Below are 4,932 nucleotides of genomic sequence, written 5' to 3' on the forward strand. Positions count from 1 at the left end.
TGTCTTTATGGGTGACTTCAACTTCCCAGATGTTAACTGGGACTATCATACAACAGACTCAAAACAGGTCCAGGAAATTCAGAGTTGTAGTAAAGAGGGTAACATCTGGCTGGCAGCCAATCCCTAGTGGTGTTCTGCAGGGCTCAATTTTAGGGCCAGTTCTCTTCAATGTTTTTATCAATAACCACGACGCAGGAGTTGGGTGCACACTAAATAAATTTGCCGGTGATACTAAGTTAGGGGGAGCCATTGATTCCCTCGAGAGTAGAGAGGCCTTACAGAGGGATCTTGATAGATTAGTGCACTGAGCAATCACCAGCTGCCTGAAATTTAACAAGGACAAATGCCAAATTCTGCACCTGAAATGATGTAATCCTGGATATATGTATAGACTGGGGGACAAGAGGCTAGAGTGCAAGCTTGCAGAAAGAGATCTGGGGGTTTTAATTGATGGTAAGCTCAACATAAGTCAACAATGTGCCCTGACGGCCAAAAGGGCCAACTGTGTCCTGGGATGCTTTAAGCACAGTACAGCTAACCAGCTGAAAGAAGTGATTGGACTATACTCAGCATTGGTGCGGTCTCACCTGGAATACTGTGTGCGGTTTTGGGCTCCACAATATAAGAAGGATATAAAAATATTAGAATATGTCCAAAGGAGGGCAACAAAGATGGGCATGACTTCTGAGGAGCGGCTGAGGATACTAGGCTTGTTCAGAATAGAGAAGAGGAGACTGAGGGGCAACCGCATAGCTGTCTGCAGCTTCCTCATGAGGGCGAGTGGAAAGGAAAGTGCTGATTTCTTTTCTCCAGCGTCCAGTGACAGGACATGAGGGAATGGCTTACAGCTGCATTGGGGGAAGTTCAGATCGGCTATTAGGGAAAAGTTCTTCACTGAGAGGGTGGTCAAGCACTGGAACATGCTCCCCAGGGAAGTGGTGATGGCCTGTCGGTGTTCAAGAAGTGTTTGGACAACAGTCTTAGATATATGGTTTAACTTTTAGGTTGCCCTCTGTGGAGTCAGGAGTTGGACTCAATGATCTTTGCAGGTCCCTTCCAACTGAGGATATCCTACAATTCCATGAACTTCAAACATTATTATATAAATCTGTGGCTTTGTAAGTGGATGGTGAAAAAACACCAGCAAAATTGCTGCAGCTTGATTTTGGGAATGGCTCCTGTGTGAGAGAATACACCCAGCTCCTTTAGATGATCAGCAGCTGTATGAAAGATCATAGCCTATTGGCTGACAGGGAAGAGTTTGCCCATGGATGTACCCTGTTCACCTTTGACCTCTCTCCTGACCAAGAATGTGCCAATCACTATTTGAGTTGTATGATGCCATAGTCATATGATGCCATTGCTGTATGTCAAAGGTACTACAGCAGGAGTCACCTGAACCAAAGGAGGGTGAACCTTGTAAGGAACCAGGCAAGTGCAGCAGTGATCCAACCTGAGCTGGTTTCAGTGGCCAACAGTCCAACACAACACACTGTCCTGAATGACCATTGCAACAGATGAAGCTGAAGTCATGGACTAAAGTAACTGAACAGATATTTGAATGGACATTGGAATGGGTGTGGCCCATAGACTAAGGAAGTCATACCTGTGTATATGACAAAGGATGGGGAAGTGTGCAGTGGTGGTTGATGAAAATGTATTGAATACTGTAGGATGTAAGCATGATGCAAATAGTGTGGAATAAGAGGTGGAGATTGTACTGGGTGGAGTTAATTTTCTTCACAGCAGCTGGTATGGTGGTGCATTGCAGTGACACTGCAAGCTGTCCACTTCCAATGCTGGTACACTTGCTAAGCTTGGGATGATGGTTCTCATGCCTGGGAATATTTTTGCTTATTTTTAAAAGGCATGCAACCATTCCTGCATAGCACCTAAAATGGTTGCCACTGTTTACTGTTGCTATGAAGCACTGTCTTTATTTGAATAGCTCTAATATGGGCATTAGCTAGACCGTAACATTTAGCAGATGCATATGTCCCAAACACCTTTGCTGTCCTCGTAAATACTGAATTTTTGCTGACATGCAAATTCATTGGGAAGCCTAAGTGTTACATTGGAGACACGGTGACGTTCAAACATGAGAAGCTTGACCTTGATGGTCAGTGGTTGCCTCCAAGGGAGGTAAAGATTTTCCCTTGCCACTGGGTCCCACCTCTCAGAGTAGTCACCAGCTCCCCAGGGCAGCGAGTACAGCCCCTCCAGGACCTGCCCATCTGGGTCATCACATGGGTGGCTATCCTTGACCTCCAATCACTGTACCCAGGTGCATTTGCAAGCATCCTGACATGCATGCTCAGGAGAGTGAGTTTCTGCTTGCCACTTACCTTGAACTCTGTAAGGGAGCACATGATGCCTCCTTACCATGCTACAGCCAGAACTTCCGTGGGATATGCATCCCCCCACAGAAGCCGGGGCAGGGGCCAAGTGCTGCCACAGCCCTGGGACTTTTACAGGCCCCACTTCAGTGCAGGCTGTGGGAGGGAGAGAAGTGACATTTTTAGCAGCTAAGGTCACCAGGTGTGCGCTGGTCTTGCATCAGGAAGAGCTGGGTCAGCAGCAGCACCAACAAGCTCCAACTCTTGTGTTCACACTGTGGCAGGGGGCATGGGTGAGTTGCAGTGATTCCGGCCATTTGCAAAGCTTGGAAATGAAATTCAGAGCCCAGCTTTTTAATGAGGCTGTGATAGAGATGATATAGGGAAGGACACACACACACACACAAATCCATTAAAATGTCATACTGGATCTGCAGACTGGTGCATTCTATAATACGACAGCGCACAAAAAGCTGCTGACTCACCTCTCCCATAACCTTCCCATACGCCTCACAAAGGAATTTGCCACAAGGCATCGATTTCCAACTCAAAGAAACCAAGTAAACATAGTTTCACGTTCAGGGGGAATGGGCTTCTCCACCTGCCCTTCCTGCCTCCAGCCACCACCATCCTGCTTTCATTGCACAATGAAACACCTCTGGAGGACATTGCTGCCCTCCCCTAGGTACCTACCACCGAGTCTGGTGCAATAGGTCCCTGAGCCAAGATGGTCCCAGCAGGTGACAATGTCACCTGGCTGGACAAAGCCCAGTGTTGCTAGGCTGGGGGAAAACATGTCTTAGGCAGGAGCTGCTCTTGGGTCTGGTGCCTCTTGACGTGGTGCCACTGGCTGAGCAGGGAGGGTGGAGGGAACAGATGCAGATGCTAGGAGGAGGAATCGCTCTGCTCGCTGGCCTCATACACTGGAGGGATGTGGCCCTGTTGTTACACAGCAGCTCAGATGCCAGATCCAGCCAGCTCACTTGCGCTCACAGCAGTGGGCAAAGGTGCTCAAAACTCGTGTCCTTCATCCACTAAGCTATTGCCTTTCTTGGTGAAACAGAAACATGCAATGCCTTGGAGCAAACTGCCGGGAGCAGAGTGCGTGGGTTGTGCCATGCCTCTGCCAGCCCCATTGCTCCCCACTTCAAGCAGTTCCTGCTACCCAGCATCATCTAATTTGTGGTTGTTCTGGAGACCATGGTATGCGGTTGGTGACAGTACCCATCAAGCCATCATCTCAGAAACATTTTCATGCTGATGGAGTTTTCTTTTGCACGTGCCTGGTCTTTGCTTTCCCTGTTGTTCATAAAGAAGGTCACAGAGCTTACAAGGGGTCCTTCCAAAAAGGGTGCATCACCCATGCAGGTATCTCCCATCTTGCTCCTTCCCCCAACCAGGAGTTGAGCTGATAAGCCAGGTGAGAACAAATACCAGCCTGAAGGCCACCATCTGCATCAGTCCCACAACAAGCTGGTTGAGGAGCTGAACTGATATGGATCTGTCTCCTTTTTAGGATGAATTTCCTCCATGCAGGGTCAGATGAACACTGCCCAGATGGCAGTCGGCTCGGTTGTCAAAACTCTCACTGGTTTGTGCATGGAAAGGTGTGCAGAGAGAGCACCATCTCAGTGGCCTGTGAGCTCTGCATCTGCTTCTGAAGGCTGGGATGCATGCAGACAGGTCAGGGGGTCCCTGCCCTGCCCCAGACATAGCTGCAGCCCTGATCTGAGAGGACATTTCTGTGGCTGGTCAACTGCACAAATGCCAGGATCTTACACTCTTTTACCAGGGCATGTCAGGCAGGGGAATGTGCAAGGGCTCTGCCAGTGGTTTCTGTATGCTGCTGCAGAGATGTCCCTTGAGCAGGATACAAGAGCAGCACACTTAGGACCAGGCTCTCCCACTTTGACAGGACAGGTGCTGACTAAGGGTGAGCACTAGGTGGTTGGGCTTTTGCTGTCCCCAGCACTGGGGAGCTAGGTTCCCATCCCAGGCAGTGGCAGTGCTGGCACCCTAAGGGGCGTGAGCTGGCAGTGGGGGCTCAAAGCTGCAATGACATGCAGCACCCAAACCCAATGGAGGATACACGCAGATGAAAACTGTGGTGACCAACCTACAAGTCCCTAGAAGTTAGGGACAGATCCACTTGGCATTTGAGTAAATGACTGCAAAACACCATTTTCCAAAAGCAGCAACAGTCGCACAGCCCTCTGCACACCCAGCCGCAGACCATGCATCTATGCTGGAGCTGCAAACCTGTCACATTTTCTTACCCTCCCCTCTCCTGCGCTCTGGAGAGCAGCGACACCACGCATTACCCACTGCACCCAGGCAGCAGGTCGGTGTCCCACGGGCAGGGAGGGCAGCTCCCATTTCCAGCCACAGGCACCCACACACCCTCGGCACTCCCGCTTCCTCTGTGAGGTGGTGCCATGCGTTCCCAAGTGTGCAATCCCTCCCTCCCTCCTCTTCTCTTTGCACAAGCTGTGATTTCAGAGATCCAGTTGGCAGCTTCAGAAATATACTCGCAGCTTACTTCCTTGCTAGCTCTTCAGGATGTAACCAAACCCACCATTTTAAGGACATGCACAGT

The sequence above is a fragment of the Pelecanus crispus genome, chromosome 5, assembly GCF_030463565.1.
Source record: "Pelecanus crispus isolate bPelCri1 chromosome 5, bPelCri1.pri, whole genome shotgun sequence".
In the NCBI taxonomy this organism is placed as follows: domain Eukaryota; kingdom Metazoa; phylum Chordata; class Aves; order Pelecaniformes; family Pelecanidae; genus Pelecanus; species Pelecanus crispus.